At 33.9% G+C, this 23913-nt stretch overlaps 1 protein-coding gene across 1 annotated transcript in view; it reads left to right on the top strand.

Moving 5' to 3' along the window:
* mei-218 (meiotic 218) overlaps window positions 1-22690 on the top strand; it is a 129964-nt gene extending 107274 nt beyond the window's left edge. Inside the window, exon 6 of the mRNA XM_075301253.1 lies at window positions 22590-22690. The gene's annotated coding sequence lies outside the window, so the exon portion shown is untranslated. The remainder of the gene's footprint in view (window positions 1-22589) is intronic.
* Window positions 22691-23913: the final 1223 nt, after the last annotated feature.

Below are 23913 nucleotides of genomic sequence, written 5' to 3'. Positions count from 1 at the left end.
TGCAATTACGTTTGAGCTGAAATATACTGTCTGTGGCAATGGTTTGGACAATTCTCTCTCAAACGTTTCCCATATATATTCACCTCAGCACAAAGTACACACCATACCACCAATGTGCTCTATTCACTCGGAGAGCATCTGTGAAAATTCACCAGTAAAGCAACAGCCCATGGAATAACCGCAATAGTAAATGAAGTAAGAACGATATAACGAACAAATCCCCAAACAGAGGAGAGAATACAGTATGCGACAAATGTATTATGACAGCGAATTGTTGTTAGAAGAAGATGTAACATTTATACACTCACAAACTGTGTTCCTCTTGTGAGTGTTAAAGCCAATCTAACTTTAGTTTGGTTCATGGAATTTATTGTGCTTTAGTTAAAATTTCGACAAATAAGTAATAAGTTTTTAACTTAAGAATCAGAAAAAAACTTTACACCAAGGAAGGTTAGGTTATGTGGCAGCCCGATGTATCAGGCTCACTTAGACTATTCAGTCCATTGTGATACCACAGTGGTGAACTTCTCTCTACACCAAGGAAGAATAAAGATTTACTAAATTCGTAATTCCCACAAAATAGTTCTGCATTTATTAAATTTTGTAAATTTTACTGTGTATCATACACCTTTTTGCAATTTTAACTCAATTTTTGTTATTTTGCACTATGATTTTTTTTAACAAGTGCAAAAGATTAATTATGTCAAAAAAAAAAAATTTCTTGAATTTGTCGAAGAATATTTACGTATTTTAGAAGTCGCAGTGATATTTGGGTTTGTAATACATTTTAGTTTAAATTTCCTAAAATTGTCTACATTTTCTTTCCTGGTCAGAATTGCAACTTGCCAACGAATGGCTACTCGATGTAATTTTCCATCTCAAGTAATGATATGGCCAGCTGTGATAGACGATGGCCTCTCTCAAATTCAAAATTGAAGTCAAAGTAAATTCTTTGACTCTAATTTGGAGCCATTGATCACGCTATCCAAGCAAGTTCATACCAAGAATGTCGTGTTCAAAATTATTTTAATAGAAAAATATTTTAATAAAAAATAAATAAAAAACTTAATAAAAAATAAAAAAATAAGACACTTTTCGTATATTTACGCAGTTGTTTCTTATAGACAAATTTTTAATATTTTTGTACCCACCACCATAGAATGGTACAATAAGTTTGTCATTCCATTTGTAACACATCGAAATAACGATTTTCGACTATATAAAGTATATATATTCATGATCAGGGAGAAATTCTAATACGATATAACCATGTCCGTCTGACTGTCTGTCTGTTGTAATCACGCTACAGTCTTCAATAATGAAGCAATCGTGCTGAAATTTTGCACAAACTCGTCTTTTGTCTGCAGGCAGGTCAAGTTCGAAGATGGGCTATATCGGTCCAGGTTTTGATATAGTCCCCATAAAAACCGAGCTTCCGATTTGGGGTCTTGGGCCTATAGAAACCGTATTTTTTTATCCAAATTGCCAGAAATTGGAAATCTAGAGGTATTTTATGACCATAAAGAGGTGTGCCAAAAATGGTGAGTATCGGTCCATGATTTGGTATAGCCCCCATATACACCGAATTCCCGATTTGACTTCTTGGGCTTATCGCAACCGTAGTTTTTATCTAATTTGCCTGAAATTGGAAATCTAGAGGTATTTTATGACCATAAAGAGGTGTGCCAAGAATGGTGAGTATCAGTACATTTTTTGGTATAACCCCCATATAGGCCGATATTCCGATTTTAGCTATTGGGTTTCTAGAATCCGTAGTTTTTATCCAATTTGTCAGAAATTGGAAATATATAGATGTTTTAGAACCATAAAGAGGTGTGTCAAAAATGGTGAGTATCGGTCCATGTTTTGGTATTGCTCCCATGTGGACCGACCTCCCGATTTGGGGTCTTGGGCTTATAGAAACCGTAGTTTTTATCCAATTTGCTTGAAATTGGAAATCGAGAGGTATTCTAGGACAATAAAGAGGTACGGCGAAAATTGTGAGTATAGGTCCATGTTTTGGTATATCCCCCATATAGACCGATCTCCAGATTTTACTTCTTGGGCTTATAGAAACTGTAGTTTTTATGAAATTTGCCCGAAATAGGACAATAAAAATGGTGAATATCGGCCGATTGTTTGGTATAGCCCCCATATAGACCAATCTCCCGTTTTTACTTCTTGGGTTTATAGAAACCGTAGTTTTTATCCAATTTGCCTGAAATTTCAAATCTAGAGGTATGCCGGAAATATAGACCGAGAAACCGTAGTTGTTGTCAAATTTGCCTGAAATTGAAAATCTGGAGGATTTTTAGGACCATAAATAGGTGTGCAATTTATTGTTTGAGATTCTAGAAGCTGTAGTTTTTATCCACTGTGCCTGAAATTTGAAATCTAGAAGTAATTTAGGACCATAAAGAGGTGTGCCGAAAACGGTGAGTATCGGTCCATGTTTTAGTATAGCGCCCATAAGACCGATCTTCCGATTTAACTCCTTGGGTTTCTAGAAACCGTAGTTGTTATCCGATAGGCCTAAAATATACTGGTATTTTAGACTCACATAAAAGTGTATCGGATTTAGTTTTTATCGGATAAGACCTCCATATAGACCGATTTCACTTCTTGAGGGTATAGAAGGCGCACTGATCATGAAAATTGCTTGAAACTGAATGTAAATTTTCCACATTTTACTTCTCGTTATCATTTAAATAATGGGGGTGATATTTCATTATGTTCTTGAACACTTACAAGAGATGTTAATGATTCCTCTAAAACTCAAACAAAAATGGTTCTTATAAATCCAGAATCTGATATAGTATTCATAGGCAAAATCTTAAATTTATCTTTGGGAAGTGTACTGGTTGAACTGCTCTGCTTGGAAGAATATCTGTCACCAAACCCCCCTGAAATTTCATTCATGGTTGTGGGTATTTAAGATTCGGCCCGGCCGAACTTACGCCGTTTGGACTCGGCTATAAAAAGGAGGTCCCTTGTCATTGAGCTTAACATGGAATCGGGCAGCACTCAGTGATAAGAGAGAAGTTCATCAATGTGGTATCACAATGGACTGAATAGTCTAAGTGAGCCTGATACATCGGGCTACCACCTAACCTAACCTAACCTAATCTATAATTGTTACTTTTACACGGCGGACATGTAACATGTTTGTCACAACCCTATTACTTCCTCGGAAATTATTTATCTGATTTCGGAAAGCTTGTTGTGTTTGGCGAGAGAAAAATATTTTTGCGACATAAATGTTCCACGAAAAAGAAAAACTGACGAAACTAAAGGTTGAATTAGACACCATGCGTTAAACCGTTCGTTGATGGAAGGGTTGATTTTTATACCCTCCATCATAGGATGGGGGTATATTAACTTTGTCATTCCGTTTGTAACACATCGAAATATTGCTCTAAGACCCCATAAAGTATATATATTCTGGGTCGTGGTGAAATTCTGACTCGATCTAAGCATGTCCGTCCGTCCGTCCGTCCGTCTGTTGAAATCACGCTAACTTCCGAACGAAACAAGCTATCGACTTGAAACTTGGCACAAGTAGTTGCTATCGATGTAGGTCGGATGGTATTGAAAATGGGCCATATCGGTCCACTTTTACGTATAGCCCCCATATAAAGGGACCCTCAGATTTGGCTTGTGGAGCCTCTGACAGAAGCATATTTCATCCGATCCGGCTGAAATTTGGTATATGGTGTTGGTATGTGGTCTCTAACAACCATGCAAAAATTGGTCCACATCGGTCCATAATTATATATAGCCCCCATATAAACCGATCCCCAGATTTGGCTTGCGGAGCCTAAAAGAGAAGCAAATGTCATCCGATCCGACTGAAATTTGGTACACGGTGTTAGTATATGGTCTCTAACAACCGTGCAAAAATTGGTTTACATCGGTCCATAATTATATATAGCCCCCATATAAACCGATCCCCAGATTTGGCTTGTGGAGCCTCTAAGAGAAGCATATTTCATCCGATCCGGCTGAAATTTGGTACATGGTGTTGGTATATGGTCTCTAACAATCATGCAAAAATTGGTCCACATCGGTCCATAATTATATATAGCCCCCATATAAACCGATCCCCAGATTTGGCTTGCGGAGCCTCAAAGAGAAGCAAATTTCATCCGATCCGGCTGAAATTTGGTACATAATGTTGGTATATGGTCTCTAACAACCATGCAAAAATTGGTCCACATCGGTTCATAATTATATATAGCCCCCATATAAACCGATCCCCAGATTTGGCTTGCGAAGTCTCCAAGAGAAGCAAATTTCATCCAATCCGGTTGTAATTTGGAACATGGTGTTAGTATATGATCTTTAAAAACCGTGGCAGAATTGGTCCATATCGGTCCATAATTATATATAGCCCCCATATAAAACGTTCTCCAGATTTGACCTCCGGAGCCTCTTGGAGGAGCAAAATTCATCCGATCCGGTTCAAATTAGGAACGTGGTGTTAGTATATGGTCGCTAACCACCATACCAAAATTGGTCCAATCACACAAAAATTGGTCCATATCGGTTCATAATCATGGTTGCCACTAGAGCCAAAAATAATCTACCAAAATTTTATTTCTAAAGAAAATTTTGTTCAAATTTTATTCGGTTCATAATAAAATTTTCATCATTGTCAAAATTTTATTTCTATAGAAAATTTTGTCAAAATTTTATTTCTATAGAAAATATTGTTCAAATTTTATTCGGTTCATAATCATGGTTGCCACTAGAGCCAAAAATTTTATTTCTATAGAAAATTGTGTCAAAATTTTATTTCTAGAGAAAATTTTGTTAAAATTTTATTCGGTTCATAATAAAATTTTCATCATTGCCAAAATTTTATTGCTATAGAAAATTTTGTCAAAATTTTATTTCTATAGAAAATTTTGTTCAAATTTTATTCGGTTCATAATCATGGTTGCCACTCGAGCCAAAAATAATCTACCAAGATTTTATTTCTATAGAATATTTTGTCAAAAGTTTATTTCTATAGAAAATTTTGTTAAAATTTTATTTCTGTAGAAATTTTTGTCAAAATTTTCTTTCTATACAAAATTTTGTCAAAATTTTTATTTCTTTAGAAAATTTTGTGAAAATTTTATTTCTATAGAAAATTTTGCTAAAATTTTATTTCTGTAGAAAATTTTGTCAAAATTGTATGTCTACTTTGCCAAACTGAATTATATACGTATTGGATCGATCTTTTTTGATTTAATATATACCACGTATGGACTTACATACAATTTAGAAGATGGTGTTAGGAGGTTTTAAGATACCTTGCCATCGGCAAGCGTTACCGCAACTTAAGTAATTCGATTCTGGATGGCAGTGTTTAGAAGAAGTTTCTACGCAATCCATGATGGAGGGTACATAAGCTTCGGCCTGGCCGAACTTACGGCCGTATATACTTGTTCTGTTTACGGCAGTCTATTCGAGTTATTGATTGCAAAGAGAAATTTCAACTCTTCAATCATCGGACGCATTGTACGGATTGAACGCATGGTATGTAATTCTACCTTAAGTACCATTGTTATTGTATTTTTTATGGCAGTAGAATGACAACTAACAACGACGATTCGTTGTTATGTGTTTAATAAATATATTTAAAACTAAAAACTATTTTTTTTAATTTTCATTCCGAAGCCGAATTGTTCTAAAATATAATCCCAAAGATAATATTGTTTTTTTATTTTCATATGTATTCTTAAAAGAAACTTTTTCATGTAAACAATAATTTCCTATAAGAAAATAACGCATACTAGACAAAAAGTTGTGCTTTTTTTGTGACTTTCTTATAGGTGTACGTACTGTATACACCCTCAAAAAAATCGCTTCTGTAACATATACTCCCAAACATATTTTGCTTCAAGCATATACATTTTTGGGTATTGCCCAAACATTTATATGTTTGATTTCTTCCAATATATAAAAAGTTTGAAAGCTATTGGTCTAAACAATATAATATGTTTGGGTAGTCTATGTTCCAAAAATTTTGTATTTTTCCATCCAAATTCAATAATGTTGTCTTCCAAAAAACTTTATGTTCTTATGTGAACATATAATGTTTGGAAACATTTTGAACCCAAAAATATTATATGCTTAGAAGAATTTTCTCCCAAAAAAGATTTTGCTCAAATTTTTTTTTCTGCCTAATTGTATATTCCCTCACATTTTTCTCACTTTTTCTGTAATACAAACATTTTAGAAGAAATTATTATATTTTATAATTTTTTTTTAATTTTACCTTTTGCCGGACGGGGATTCGAACAGCGGACCACACAGTTTGTAAGCCAGCACACTAACCACTGGCCTACGTAGCTGTTATGGTCATCAAGAGATAATTATCGTTATAAGTTATATTTATATAGCATAGCTTGTGGCGCCAACGAGCCGATGCAAACATAACATTGTTTAACAACATAACATTGTTAAACATACATTTGTTGGCAGCGTGGAGCAGTGGTTGGTCGTCCGCCTTGCGTGACAGGAGACCTGGGTTCGATCCCTGCTTCGACCAACACCATTTTTTTTTTTAAATATATTTTTTAACATATATTCCAGATACGTTCGGAAGTTCCCGAAAAGGTGTTCAGCATTACATACTATTATATTAAATTTTTAATACGAAATTGTAAAGTGTGTTTTATAAAAGACTTAAAGTCAGAAAAGAAAAGTGCTTGATATAAACGAAATGGACTGAGTTCAAATCAAATATTATTTTTTATTGCAACAATAAAAATTGTGTAACAAATAAAAGTTTTTGTATACAAGTTTAAAATTTTCGAAGAAATTCAAAAACTCTTACAAAAGAAGAACGTGAAGTCGAGTATATATAAATATTTTTCCATCGAATCCTAAGGTTAACGATACCCATTCAAAAGCACATTATATTTAAATTCTAAACAGTAATTTTAAAACAGCACAAAAATTTATTTTGGTGTGAACAATTGTTTGCTAGCATGTTACACCATTAATTTAGAAATACAAATAAATATGAATTTTTATTAACGAATAATTGTGTACATAATTTAATTCTTAAGGCCGGTATGAATTGGCATTATCACGTTAAAATGGCCATGTTTACCCTTTTACTTTTCTTTAATAAATTCTTTTAAAGAATATAAACTTATTCAATTGTTGCTTTGGATCTTTCCCCACCATGTTATAATACAATTTACCGGAAAAAGTTGTAATGTTATTCTGGTTTTGCCGCTAAAATGAGAAATAATTTTAGCGGCAAAACTGGAACTCAATGCCCGCTTGTATTTTCGAAAAAATCCGTCAACTCCTCTTGGACTACTCATTAATAAAGAGGAACTAATCCTTGTTGTTATAGATCTTCAAAGGTCGATACTTTCAATGAAGTCATTGTCGTTATCATTAAGTGATTTGACTTAAAAATGGGTATCATAACATGAAAGAACAAATTTTGGACTAAGGTCAACTTGACTTTAATAATTCAGAAAAATTCTTTAAAATTAATGAAACTGTCTTTAAATTTGTTGCATTTTTGCATCTTGGCTACAAGGCAAAAATCATTCAAAAATAGGATACGTTTTTCAATATTTTTTTAAAGACATTTTTTACTTGAACATAGCATAATTTCTACTGGAAGTCTTGTTTTTAACGGACATTTTATAGCATATGAAAAAAAGCTGAAAAAGCGTATAGTGCCCTTTCGCTAGTTTTTATGAAGATCCCTTTAATTACCTTTGTTTGAATGTTTTGACTTACTCGTCCTACGTTCCGATTTGTTTTGACGAAACAAAAAAAAAAAATGTGCCCGTAATGCGAAAATGATAAACAAAACTCATGCTCTTTTTTTCAAATATATTTTGTCTTGGTTCCGAATGAATTTTCTCTCCGAATACTCATTTTAATATTTTACTTAAGCATATACAATTTTTGGCGAAGTCTTATATCACAACATATATATATTTTTACTCATAATATGTAAATTTATACTTGTTTATATTCACACATAGTATTTTTCCTATATTTAATGAAATTTTCTTTGTGTATATATATTTGTAATGCGCCAATTGGTTACTTTCATTATTTTACTTCCAGCATACACTTTGTATCTCTTTGTAAACACATATATGTTTATGGGCTATTTCTAAATTAATATATGTTTGCATCCAAGCATATTATATTTACAAACATTTTATGTCCCAAACATAATATGTTCTAACATATTAACATATATGTCCCAAACATATTATGCTAGTTTATGAACATTATATGTTTGCACTCAAAAATATTGTGTTTAAAAATTTGAGTTCCAAACATATAATGTTTATACCCAAACATATGAAAAACAGTCTTTTTCGTCCGTGTATATACTTACTGTATATACTGTATCAACGAAATAAATAAACCAAAACAAATAACGATTCGTATTTATGCATTTCGGTCCATGGGAAGCAATAAATATAAACTCACCATACTAATTGACGGTAGTAGAAAGAGTCACTCACCCATACGCCAACACACACCACACTCTTCGCCACGAACATCACTGTTGATGGTAAAATTGTTACATAGGCAATTGTAAGGTTTATACGTGGTGAGAAACATAGCCAAGAGCAATAAATGAATGAGTATGCATGTGACCTTACCAAATTGTCTCACTCCTTTCGTCCTCGCATTAAATATGAGGTGGGCATATTTTCGCTCACATTTTTATATATTTAAAATAATTGAAATTTTTGTAGAATGCTCGTAGAATTTTACATTTACTTGAAAAGTTTTATTCTAGGCTTATGTTTATGCCAAAATCAGGCCACATATTTGTCGCAATGTCTAAACGAGTTGGGGATTTTTGGATCTTTGCCTCACAGCTTTTTATTGTGGTTTGCGGTGACATTTTACTATTTTTTATTTATAAATATAAATATTTTAATAAAGGGTGGTTAAAATTTCAAGGGCCGATGTTGATTTTGAATAAAACACAAACTAGTTAGGAAATTATTGTAATTTTATTTTATTATGATATATTGGTATTACTCAATTATGTATGGAACAAAATATCGGCCAAATGGGCGCCGCGACCTCAGTGGCACACCTTCATCCGATGGTCAAATTTTCGATGACGCTGAGGCATAATGGAGGTTCTATGCCGTTAATGTGCTTATCGACGTACACCTTTTCTTTCAAATAACCCCAAAGAAAAAGTCCAACGGCGTCAAATCATTTGATCTTGGCGGTCAATTGACATCGCCATTACGTGAGATAACACGGCCATTGAATTTGTTGCGCAAAAGAGCCATTGTTTCGTTAGCTGTGTGGCAAGTGGCACCGTCCTGCTGAAACCACATATCGTCCACATCCATATCTTCCAATTCAGGCCATAAAGAGTTCGTTATCATCTCACGATAGCGAACACCATTCACAGTAACTGCCTGACCGGCCTCATTTTGGAAAAAATACGGCCCGATGATGCCGCCAGCCCATAAACCTCACCAAACAGTCACTCTTTGTGGGTGCATTGGTTTTTCGACAATCACTCTTGGATTCTCATTCGCCCAAATTCGGCAATTCTGTTTATTGACGAATCCACTGAGGTGAAAATGTGCCTCATCACTGAAGATGATTTTCTTCGAATATTGATCATCCAGTGTTGCCATTTCTTGGAACCATTCAACACGTTGTTGGATTGTGTATCTACCAATGAAATACATTTTGCTGTTGGGTCGAAACAACGGTGCCACCCACGTTAAGCGCACGGCGATGAATTCCCATTTATAAAGTCGCACTTTCTGCATATTTTAAAAAAAGTCGCATGACGTCATAAAGGTTGCAAAATGTGACTAAAGTCCCATTTATAAAGTCGCACATTTTGCATATTTTAAAAAAGTCGCATGACGTCAGAAAGGTTGCAAAATGCGACTAAAGTCGCACAACCGTAACATTGCCGTAATCATAAGACATGGTCATGATTTGGCACCAATGATTTGTTTCTTTACTTTTAGTTAGTTTTTTTCTTCTATGATAGGGTGCAATTTCGTGAATTGAGTTAAAAAGTGCACAAGGACATTAAATTTTCCTGATTTTAATAAAATGTTAAAATAAATTTCCTTTCGCGCGAGGTAGTTCATTCTTCCTATAAAACAGTTTTTCTGTGTACAAGAATCAGATTCGAATCCTATGCTCGATCATCTCGTTTGTACATTACGAGGGTATAGCCTACTGATAGACACTCTATTCCTTCGTTCACTTCTGCCATATTCGTGGGAAATAATAAAACATATAAATTTGTCAAAAAATTAAGCTTTAATATTTCAAAAACATTACAAATCTCATTAAAAAAAGTTTGTACACAAAGCGGAAATGTTTTAGCGATTTTAAACCGTTCTTAGCTGTAGTATACAATCTGGTAAAATTTGTAAGCTCAACTTAATTAAAATGTTGACACATCAAACAACAAAAAGACAACCCAAGCATATGTCATTTCGTTACGGCGAGAAATGCAAACACAATTCCCAACAACACATTTGTACTATAATCATGGATGCTCCATTTTTTTTTTTCAATCTGTCCCTATATGATTTGATGTGATATGTCAGTCTATTTGTTCCCTATGTTGTCTCACTGGTGGTCTGTTGTATTTGTCTATCACACCTCAAACTAGTCAAGTGGTGAGATTGTTTTAATATTTACTCTTGAGTACTTCATAGAAAACACACGCCAAGCCCCCTTCAAACTGTGGTAATGTGGTGAAGTATATGATGCTCTCTTTAGTACATAAGTGGAAGAGTGGGATAAAGAGTAAATGTGTTGTAAACACAGTGATGCCAACTCCCGAAGGGCAAAAAGAACCAAAACTATATTATAAATTCTAGCATACCAGCTAAAATTCCACGTACTACTACTAAAAATAAAAAAAAAAATCCAAAGATAGAACTTGTGGGTATTGATTTCAATTTAAGCCTTTTTAATCTTATAAAATTATGAACATCTACCCAAGTGTACATCTTATTTTACACTCTTTAATTTTTATCAGTAATGACTTCATATTTCACAATATGTTTTTCAGAGGAGAAAATAAATGTGTCGACATTAAATGTGGAAATTTTAATGTTTGCAGGGAGTCTATTACTTATTTCAGTTATGAGTGCTTTTGTGAATTTAATATTAAAGTTTTTAATACCATCTTTTTCGAGTTCAGAAATTCTGCACTCGTCGCTAAATTTTACAATAAAAACAAGTAAGGAAAGTCTAAAGTCGGGCGGGGCCGACTATATTATACCCTGCACCACTTTTTAGATCTAAATTTTCGATACCATATCACATCCGTCAAATGTGTTGGGGGCTATATATAAAGGTTTGTCCCAAATACATACATTTAAATATCACTCGATCTGGACAGAATTTGATAGACTTCTACAAAGTCTATAGACTCAAAATTCGGCTAATGCACTAGGGTGGAACACAATGTTAGAAAAAAAAATATGGAAAACATTTAAATCTGAAGCAATTTTAAGGAAACTTCGCAAAGGTTTATTTATGATTTATCGTTCGATATATATGTATTAGAAGTTTAGGAAAATTAGAGTCATTTTTACAACTTTTCGACTCAGCAGTGGCGATTTTACAAGGAAAATGTTGGTATTTTGACCATTTTTGTCGAAATCAAAAAAACATATATATGGGAGTTATATCGAAATCTGAACCGATTTCTACCAAATTTGGCACGGATAGCTACAATGCTAATTCTACTCCCTATACAAAATTTCAACTAAATAGGAGTTAAAAAATGGCCTCTGTGGTAATATGAGTGTAAATCGGGCGAAAGCTATATATGGGAGCTATATATAAATCTGAACCGATTTCAATCAAATTTGGCACGCATAGCTACAATGCTAAATTTCAACCAAATTGGTCCAAAACTCTGGCTACTAGAAGCACATTAGTCCATATCGGGCGAAAGATATATATGTGAGCTATATCTAAATCTGAATCGATTTCAATCAAATTTTGCACACTTAACTATACTACTAATTGTGCTCCTAGTGCAAAATTTCAACCAAATTCGGCCAAAAATCTGGCTTCTGGGGCCATATAAGTCCATATCGGGCGAAAGATATATATGGGAGCTATATCTTAATCTGAACCGATTTCAATCCAATTTTGCACACTTGACTATACGACTTATGTTTGTACAAAATTTCAAGCAAATTGGTATAAAACTCTGGCTGCTGGGTCCATATTAGTGCATATCGAGCGAAAGATATATATGGGCGCTATATCTAAATCTGAACCGATTTCTTCCAAAATCAATAAGGTTCTATTCTGACCCAAATTAGGAACATCTGCCAAATTTGAATGCGATTGGACTTAAATTGCGACCTATACTTTGATCACAAAAATGTGTTCACAGACAGACGGACGGACGGACATGATTATATCGACTCAGGGACCCACCCTGGGCATTATTGCCAAAGACACCATGTGTCTATCTCGTCTCCTTCTGGGTGTTACAAAAATATGCACTAACTTATAATACCCTGTTCCACAGTGTGGCGCAGGGTACACGCTCACAAAAAATCGCTTCTGTAACATATACTTCCAAACATATTTTGCTTCAAGCATATACATTTTTGGGTATTGCCCAAACATTTATATGTTTGATCTCTTCCAATATATAATAAGTTTGAAAGCATATTGGTCTAAAACATATATGTTTGGGTAGTCAATTTCCAAACATTTTGTATTTTTGCATCCAAATTCAATAATGTTGTCTTCCAAAAAACAATATGTTATTATGTGAACATATAATATGTTTGGAAGCATTTTGCACCCAAAAATATTATATGCTTAAAAAAAATCTCCCAAACAATATTGTGCTCAAAATTTTATTTATTTATTTAAATATTTACAATCATAATGAATTATGAAAATAAACAGGTAATATAGGTGCTAACAGCATAGGTTTTCGACCTGAATGCTCAAAATTTTGTTTCTGCCTAATTGTATATTCCCCCACATCTTTCTCACTTCCACGAGATTTTTTAGTTCTTAACACCTTTTTCTGTAATACAAACATTGTAGAAGAAATTATTCAATTGTATGATTTTTTTTTTATTTTAATTTTACCTTTTGCCGGACGGGGATTCGAACAGCGGACCACACAGTTTGTAAGGATCAAAGAAGTAGCTGTTCAATTGCCCAAGGAAAAATAAAATGTTAATTTTGTAATAACAAGCAACAACCACCAACTTAATTCAATATCGCTCCCTGTTAAATAGCGCTCCAAGCTACTAAACACATATATGTTTATAGGCTATTTCTAAATTAATATATGTTTGCATCCAAGCATACTATATTTAAAAACATTTTATGTCCCAAACATAATATGTTCTAACATATTAACATATATGTCCCAAACATGTTATGCTAGTTTATGAACATTATATGCTTGCACTCAAAAATATTGTGTTTAAAAATTTGTGTTCCAAACATATAATGTTTATAGCCAAACATATGAAAAACAGTCTTTTTCATCCGTGTAGGAGTTAAAAATTGGCCTTTGTGGTAATATGAGTGTAAATCGGGCGAAAGCTATATATGGGAGCTATATATAAATCTGAACCGATTTCAATCAAACTTGGCACGCATAGCTACAATGCTAAATCTACTCCCTGTGCAAAATTTCAACCAAATTGGGCCAAAATTCTGGTTTTTAGGACCATATTAGTCCATATCGGGCGAAAGATGTATATGGGAGCTATATCTAAATCTGCACCTATTTCAATCAAATTTTGCACACTTAACTATACTACTAATTGTACTCCTAGTGCAAAATTTCAACCAAATTCGGCCAAAAATCTGGCTTCTGGGGATATATAAGTCCATATCGGGCGAAAGATATATATGGGAGCTATATCTAAATCTGAACCGATTTCAATCCAATTTTGCACACTTGACTATACGACTTATGTTTGTACAAAATTTCAAGCAAATCGGTATAAAACTCTGGCTGCTGGGTCCATATTAGTGCATATCGGGCGAAAGATATATATGGGCGCTATATCTAAATCTGAACCGATTTCTTCCAAAATCAATAAGGTTCTATTCTGACCCAAATTAGGAACATCTGCCAAATTTGAAGGCGATTGGACTTAAATTGCGACCTGTACTTTGATCACAAAAATGTGTTCACAGACAGACGGACATGGTTATATCGACTCAGGGACCCACCCTGAGCATTATTGCCAAAGACACCATGTGTCTATCTCATCTCCTTCTGGGTGTTACAAAAATATGCACTAACTTATAATACCCTGTTCCACAGTGTGGCGCAGGGTATAAATATCATAAATAATAATCAAATTCTATGGCAATATAGGTGAGTTTATTAAGCTATTGACGGTCTAATCAGATTTTTTGTATGAAAAGATGTCGTCAATTAAATTTAATACTGTTCAAAAAATACTGTTCAAAAAGCACCAAAAGCACTAAAAGAAAACGCCAGAAAGCACCAAGTTGGTGTTTTTTTTTTTTTTTTTGAAAAAGCACCAAAAAAACAATTTGGTGCTTTTTGGAAATCAAAAGGCACTAAATTTGTTACTAAAAGCACCAAATTGGCATCACTGTGTAAACATGAGTTTGGCTGGTTGTTGTGCACTCCTCGGAGATTGCAACGAAATATTCATCAAAACATCACCTATCTATCTATCTGCTTATATATGGGTGAGTGTTTGTGCGCGAATGATGATTTCCTATTTGGGGCGTATTGTAGGTTGCTACTTTTTCATTAGCAACCCGAAATATGTACTTATTTACTTTACACACTGACCTACTATAACAATTTGTTGGTTGCATTGTGCTTTTGTCTATTTATTGTAGGGGATCCTTGGGTATCATATAAATACACAGAGAAATATATTTTTTTCACGAAAAAGAAAGTAATTCGAAATTGAAATATTGCAGGCATAAATTGTCTATATAGTCTAAAAAAAATGTTTACTTGGATCCAAGGAGTTTGGCCTTAAGATTCATACTAACTTTTGACCAAGTTTTAGAGATATATCCCACATGGGATTTGTGGGTTGCATTGTGCTTTTGTCTATTTATTGTAAGGGATCCTTGGGTATCATATAAATACACAGAGAAATATATATTTTTTTTAGACGATAGAAACGAAATTGAAATATTGCAGGCATAAATCCCAGGATTTTGGCCTTAAGATTCATACTAACTTTTGACCAAGTTTTAGAGATAACAGGTTGACTGATAAGTCCCCGTTCTAACAAAGAAAAACACATTTTTTCCAAAATTCGTTTTTATTATTCAACATAGTTCCCTTCAAGAGCGATAAATAAAACGACCTTCCAATTTTTTGATACCATTTTGATAGTACTCCTTCGGTTTAGCCTCAAAATAGGCCTCAGTTTCTGCGATCACCTCTTCGTTGCAGCCAATTTTTTTCCCTGCGAGCATCCTTTTGAGGTCTGAGAACAAGAAAAAGTCGCTGGGGGCCAGATTTGGAGAATACGGTGGGTGGGGAAGCAATTCGAAGCCCAATTCATGAATTTTTGCCATCGTTCTCAATGACTTGTGGCACGGTGCGTTGTCTTGGTGGAACAACAGTTTTTTCTTCTTCATATGGGGCCGTTTTGCCGCGATTTCGACCTTCAAACGCGCCAATAACGCCATATAATAGTCACTGTTGATGGTTTTTCCCTTCTCAAGATAATCGATAAAAATTATTCCATGCGCATCCCAAAAAACAGAGGCCATTACTTTGCCAGCGGACTTTTGAGTCTTTCCACGCTTCGGAGACGGTTCACCGGTTGCTGTCCTCTCAGCCGACTATCGATTGGATTCAGGAGTGTAGTGATGGATCCATGTTTCATCCATTGTCACATATCGACGGAAAAACTCGGGTATATTACGAGTTAACAGCTGCAAACACTGCTCAGAATCATCAACACGTTGTTGTTTTTGGTCAAATGTGAGCCCGCGCGGCATCCAGAGCTTCCGCATATCCAAATATTGATGAATGATATGACCAACACGTTCCTTTGATATCTTTAAGGCCTCTGCTATCTCGATCAACTTCATTTTACGGTCATTCAAAATCATTTTGTGGATTTTTTTGATGTTTTCGTCGGTAACCACCACTTTCGGGCGTCCACTGCGTTCACGGTCCTCCGTGCTCATTTCACAACTCTTGAATTTTGCATACCAATCAATTATTGTTGATTTCCCTGGGGCAGAGTCCGGAAACTCATTATCAAGCCAAGTTTTTACTTCCACCGTATTTTTCCCTTCAGAAAACAGTATTTTATCAAAACACGAAATTCCGTTTTTCACAATAACAAAAGTTGCTTCACAAAAGACGCTCTATCTGACAAACTAATTGACTTACAGACGTCAAATTTTGACACAAATCATTTGAAGGTTGGTACTATATAAAAATAATATGCATTTAATACTATCGATGTCATCTATGTGTCAGACCGAGGACTTATCAGCCAAACTGTTTGACTGTTTGCGTTGCTTGTGCGTTGATGGCTATAGCGATATAGCCCAGTGTTGGCTTATCTCGCCATCGAATACAGCTCTGAAATGTATGAAAAACAAATAGGTTTTCTTATTTCTATCCCAGCAAAAAAAAATTGGAAGTTCTTCTCAAGGCAGAACTTTAAAAGAACTTCCAACAAGTATATACGGCCGTAAGTTCGGCCAGGCCGAAGCTTATGTACCCTCCATCATGGATTGCGTACACCCTCAAAAAAAATCGCTTCTCTAACATATGTTCCAAACATATTTTGCAGGAAGCACATATATTATTGGATACTACCGAAACATTAATATGTTTGTTTTATGTGAACATATTATATGTTTTGGAAGCATTTTGAGCCCAAAAATATTATATGCTTGGAAGACTTTTCTCCCCAAGAAGATTGTGGTAATTCCCTCACATAATTTTCACTTCCACGAAATTTTTTAGTTCTTGGCACCTCTTTCTGTAATACAAATAATGTTGAAGAAATTATTCAATTTTATAATTTTTTAAAATTTTACCTTTCGCCTTGACGGAGAATCGAACCGGGAACAATGCAATTTGTAAGCCAACACACTACCACTGGGCTACGTGGCTGTAACAGTCACCAGTAGACAATTATCGTTATAAGTTACATTTATATAGCATAGTTTGCAGCGCCCACGAGACCATGCAAACATAACATTATTTAAAAGAAACCTACATTTGTTGGCCACGTGGAGCAGTGGTCAGCATGTCTGACTTGCATGCAAAGGGTCGTGGGTTCAATTCCTGCTCCGACCGAACCATTTTTTTTTTAATTTACACATTTATATTCATACTATATTAAATTTTTATAATGAAACTTCGAAATGTGGTTTATTAAAGATTTACAGTCAGAAACAGTGCTTGATATAAACGAAATGGACTGAGCTTTTGGATAAAATATTATTTTTTATTGCATAAATAACAATTTTATAACAAAAAACTGTTTTATATAAAAGTTTGAAATTTTGGAAGGAATTCAAAAACTCTAACGAAAGAGGAACGTGGAGTGGAGCATAAACAAAAATAAATAAATAAATAAATAATTTTATAAAATACACATACATTTATTTAGGAGTGAACAATTTTTTCTAGCATTTAACACTATTTTAAATGCATTTACAACTTTCTCTTTACTGCGAATAGTCATTCTAATATTCAAATTAAATAATATTTAGACTTAGGCATATCAAATTTTTGGCCTTATCATAAAACAGTTTTCCGCATACAAGCGGTTTCACAGAAATTGCTCTCTTTTGATTATCTCGATGTGTTATGTTGATTTCTGTCGTTCAACCCTCCCGGTTTCCATTTCTATTTCTTTCTCTATACTCTATCTCTGTTGCTCTCTAAATAAAATGTTACAACATATATATGTTTACTCGAAATTTGTAAATTTATATATGTTTACATTCACACATATTATTTTTATGAAACATTCATGCCCCAACCATAATATGTTCTAACATATTAACATACGTGTCCCAAACATTAAGTGTTCGGTTAGGAACATTACATGTTTGCACTTAAATATATTGTGTTTAAAAATTATGCCCGAAACACATTTTGTTTATATCGGAACATATGAAAAACATATTTTTCTAACAATGTAGAAACTTCTTCTAAACACTGCCATCCACAATCGAATTACTTAAGTTGCGGTAACGCTTGCCGATGGCAAGGTATCCTTACACCATCTTCTAAATTGTATGTAAGTCCATACGTGGTATATATTAAATCAAAAAAGATCGATCCAATACTTATATAATTCAGTTTGACAAAGTAGACATACAATTTTGACAAAATTTTCTACAGAAATAAAATTTTAACAAAATTTTCTATAGAAATAAACTTTTGACAAAATTTTCTATAGAAATAAAATCTTGGTAGATTATTTGTGGCTCGAGTGGCAACCATGATTATGAACCGAATAAAATTTGAACAAAATTTTCTATACAAATAAAATTTTGACAAAATTTTCTATAGAAATAAAATTTTGACAAAATTTTCTGTAGAAATAAAATTTTGAAAATGATGAAAATTTTATTATGAACCGAATAAAATTTTAACAAAATTTTCTCTAGAAATAAAATTTTGACAAAATTTTCTATAGAAATAAAATTTTGACAAAATTTTCTATAGAAATAAATTTTTGGTATATTATTTTTGGCTCTAGTGCCAACCATGATTATGAACCGATATGGACCAATTTTAGTGTGATTGGACCAATTTTGGTATGGTTGTTAGCGACCATATACTAACACCACGTTCCTAATTTGAACCGGATCGGATGAATTTTGCTCCTCCAAGAGGCTCCGGAGGTCAAATCTGGAGAACGTTTTATATGAGGGCTATATATAATTATGGACCGATATGGACCAATTCTGGCACTGTTGTTAAAGAGCATATACTAACACCATGTTCCAAATTACAACCGGCTTGGATGAAATTTGCTTCTCTTGGAGACTTCGCAAGCCAAATCTGGGGATCGGTTTATATGGGGGCTATATATAATTATGAACAGATGTGGACCAATTTTTGCATGATTATTAGAGACCATATACCAACACCATGTACCAAATTTCAGCCGGATCGGATGAAATATGCTTCTCTTAGAGGCTCCGGAAGCCAAATCTGGGGATCGGTTTATATGAGGGCTGTATATAATTATAGACCGATGTGGACCAATTTTTGCATATATATACCAACACCATGTACCAAATTTCAGCCTGATCGGATGAAATTTGCTTCTCTTTTAGGCACCGCAAGCCAAATCTGGGGATCGGTTTATATGGGGGCTATATATAATTATGAACCGATGTGGACCAATTTTTGCACGGTTGTTAGAGACCATATACCAACACCATGTACCAAATTTCAGCCGGATCGGATGAAATATGCTTCTCTTAGAGGCTCCGGAAGCCAAATCTGGGGATCGGTTTATATGGCGGCTATATATAATTATGGACCGATGTGGACCAATTTTTGCGTGGTTGTTAGAGACCATATACCAACACGATGTACCAAATTTCAGCCGGATCGGATGAAATATGCTTCTGTTAGAGGCTCCACAAGCCAAATCTGAGGGTCCCTTTATATGGTGGCTATACGTAAAAGTGGACCGATATGGCCCATTTTCAATACCATCCGATCGACATCGATAACAACTACATGTGCCAAGTTTCAAGTCGATAGCTTGTTTCGTTCGGAAGTTAGCGTGATTTCAACAGACGGACGGACATGCTTAGATCGACTCAGAATGTCACCACGACCCAGAATATATATACTTTATGGGGTCTTAGAGCAATATTTCGATGTGTTACAAACGGAATGACAAAGTTAATATACCCCCATCCTATGATGGAGGGTATAAAAATGGTCTCCCAAAGATGTTCTTTATTTTAACTGCACAGGAAGTTCATTTGAGTCAATTTCTTTATAACTCGCTTTTTACATATTTTTAATGAGACATTTTATTTTTTTTTTTGTGTTTCAAAAAGGTGAAAAACAGATTAAGAATTAATAAGATGGTACAAATTATTTAAATTTAGCCGAAAAAAATGCTAAATCCTTTGTAGAAAAATTTCGAATTTTTGAAAATGTTTGATCACAAAAGTTCCAGACAAGCGTTATAATGCATTAAAAATCATAAAAAAAATTTTAAACATTATTTATTTGTCAAAATATCACAAAATTTCTTAATTCACATCCAAAACACTGAATTCGTCTCAAACTTTAAGAAGTGATGCAAATTCAGTGCAGTGGCTGTTGAAATGGTGAACATCCGCCCTATGACAAGCCCATGATAAATTCATCGTTTCTGCGTCAATTTGGCACCACTTCCGGATCCAAAAAGAACATTTTCACTACTTTTTTGGCGACGGTTTTTTGTGATGCAAAAAATGCAAATTCAGTGCAGTGGCTGTTGAAATGGTGGACATCCGCCCTATGACAAGCCCATGTTAAATTCATCGCTTCTGCGTCAATTTGGCACCACTTCCGGATCCATAAAAAACATTTTCACTACTTTTTTGGCGACGGTTTTTTTGCTGGGATGTTGATCCTGGACGACCACTGGTCTACCTTAGCCGACGACAAAACCACGTTAGAAAATGGCGCCCGAGCAGGGTCGGTACGATTAGTAACGAAATCTACAAAGCAGATGCCGAAACTACAAGTGGAATCAAGCTAAATGCCCAAGCACTTAGTGTGGTTTGGTTGAGTTTCCATTGCTTAGTGTGAACTGACAGCGGTTGTGCAAGCAGAGAAGGAATATGATCACCCCAAACATGTTTCAAGATCAACATGTTATTTTTGGACGGTGATCCTGGAACATTTTTGTCACAAAAATGTTGTTTTCTAAGCAAACACGTACATGGTTGCCGAAATCAGATACATAATTTTCGAGAAAATAAAATGATTGCGGTAAACATGTTACATGTTCCTCATCCAAAAAATAACATTTTGCTCTTGAAACATGGTTTAGGTGATTATATTCCTTCTCTGGGTGAAGTGTTGCCAGTATTGGGAATTTTTCCCCAAATTGGGGATATTTTTCATGAATGGGGATGAAATTTCTGACTTGGGGATTTGGTGGGGAATTTCCATAAATCTGGGGATTTTTTTTTTCGAGAAATCGGTTTAATCTTTTTTAAAAATAAAATTTAAAAAAAAATTTATATCTATAGAAAATTTTGCCAAAATTTTATTTCGCTAGAATATTTTGTCAAAATTTTACTTCTATAGAATTTTTTTTCAATATTTTATTTCTATAGAATTTTTTTTCAAAATTTTATTTATATAGAAAATTTTTTCAAAACTTTATTTCTATAGAAAAAATTATCAAAATTTTATTTCTATATAGAAAATTTTGTCGAAATTTTATTTCTGTAAAATATTTTGTCAAAATTGTATTTCTATGTAGAAAAATTCTCTATTTTTTTATATAGACAAATTTCTCAAAATTTTATTTCTACACAGAAAACTTTTTTTCAGAAGATTATTTCTATAGAAAATTTATGAAGTACTTCTTTGGAAAATCTACCAAAACATTAAAAATTCTACCAATCTACCAAACAATACAAAATCTACCATTTCTGATAGAATTCTACCAACTTTGGGAACCAAATTTTACGACTAAATTTATTTAGAAGTAATTTTTCATTCACAAAGACAAGGTTACCGACTCCCATTTTCATATCTACAGCATTTAGAAGACGATCACCAGTCTATTGGTATTGTGGTTCGAAATCTTGATCTTATTGCAGCTTGATGGATTTGACAGAATTTAAATTTTTAAACTATTACTGATTTCCTACGGCAGAGCAAAATACATTGTCACAAATGTATTGGGAATTTTTTGTGAGGACTTTAAATTTAAATTGGGGATTTTTGGGGAAGAAAACATCATAATTTGGGGACAAGGGCCAAAAAAATACTGACAACACTGTCTGGGTGTGCCACTCGTCGTATTCACATCTCTTGGCCGTCAAGACGCAGTTCAAGTTCGAACGGTGAAATTTGTACCCTACACCCATAGAAGGAACATGATCACCTCAAACATGTTTCAAGAGCAAAATGTTATTTTTGGATTATGAGCATGGAACATTTTTGTCGCAAAAATGTTGTTTTCTCGGCAAACATATACAAGGTTGCCGAAACTAGATACATAACATTTTTGTGACAAACATGTGATATGTTCCCCTTACAAAAATAACATTTTGCTCTTGAAATATGTTTTAGGTGATGATATTCCTTCTCTGGGTGGAGAATTGGCTTTTCATCATACAAGCATGTTGAAACGGGAGGTTTCAATTTGATTACAATTACATTTTAAACTTAGAAAAACGTTAAATTATATTACGAGCTTTAGGAAACTTTAAAAGATTCGTAATCATAGAACTGTTAAAATATAAGTATGTTATCGGCTACACTTTCTCTAACATTTCAATGTAATCAGTGCTTAAGGGATTTTTTAACATTTTGCTTTTTTAAAAGCTAACATTTCTCTTTGCCTCTAATTTCATTCCAGCTCTCTTACTCTCTTTATCTCTCTATCTATCTCCGTGATACATGTAATGGTGGAAGTAACTAAAGACAGCATCACAAGAATGGTCTGCAAATCAAACCAAATGTCTATGTAAGTATGTATGTCTCTTTTGTTTGTCAATATGTCCCGCTAATATTCACCAATCCACATATACATATATATCTACAACATTATCAAAAGGTTACTTCATTTCATTGTCATTACCAACGTAAATGCCGGCTTAAATCTCAGGGTTTGAGAATGTTTGAGTCTTCTCTCACCACACTCACACAGAAATGCTCGCATGTTTATTTCACTCTTGGCCCTTTCCTAGAATCTCTTCTAACCCATCAACTTCCGGCACACGTTCAATTTGTCCTCTCCGAAAATGACCATGAACGCCCGTCACATTTAATGGATTGTGGTGATGATAGTATTGGTGTACGATTGAAGGATATCCTGAACAGAGAAATGAACTGAAATAAAAAAAAATAAAATATACCAATGAGATTTTAACAGCCTTTCCAAGGCTATGGCATCGGCATCATACGTGTGTTATTGAGACATGGATATTGTGTAGTTTTTCATGCTTAACGATTTGATGGTTGTAACTATTTTTGTATTCCCTAGGGCTTTTAAAAGTAGCGTTTTACCATTGAACATCAACTTTGATACATGGATTTTGGTGTTTTTTTCTTTTTCAAAAAATAGCATTTGTTTAGTATGGATTAAAATGGAATGCCAAGGATACTTGCCCTCTGGATACAGGTTAATATCAAGGTCGTTTAAAGCTAGGATGATAGATTATAAAGTGTATACTTGTTTCATTTACATAATTTTCTAATTTCATTAGCATTTTATTTTTAGTTTTTTTTCTGTTTGTCATGTATACGTATGTATGTTTCATAATATTTATGTTGCGGACGTGTATATTTTCCCACATTTTTTTTATGTCACCCTAGTTACTTGCTAAATTTCCAATTGTCAAAGCCACCCTTATTTTCTTGACTAACTTGGTATTGTAGTTTATTCGTTTGGGTGTGTGTGTGTGTGTTTGGGACAATCCTCCCATATGGTATGTGGTAGGTTGGGACATTTGGAATTTATCACTATGTAAAGTATGACGTCAAAAGGAAGCCAAATCAACGACTCCAACTCTTAGAGAAATGTGATAAATGCGTCAAATGCCTAAAAGTATGCTTTAAATTGTATTCAATTTAATTTTCTTTTACATATAGCATACAACAATGTACTGTATAAATTAATACAATGTTTACAGTACATAATTATATTCGATAGTAACATTTTTCTTTAAATGCTACTATAA

This window comes from Haematobia irritans, chromosome 3, assembly GCF_050003625.1.
Source record: "Haematobia irritans isolate KBUSLIRL chromosome 3, ASM5000362v1, whole genome shotgun sequence".
NCBI classification, from domain to species: Eukaryota; Metazoa; Arthropoda; class Insecta; order Diptera; family Muscidae; genus Haematobia; species Haematobia irritans.
This window is presented reverse-complemented; position numbering and strand designations above follow the sequence as displayed.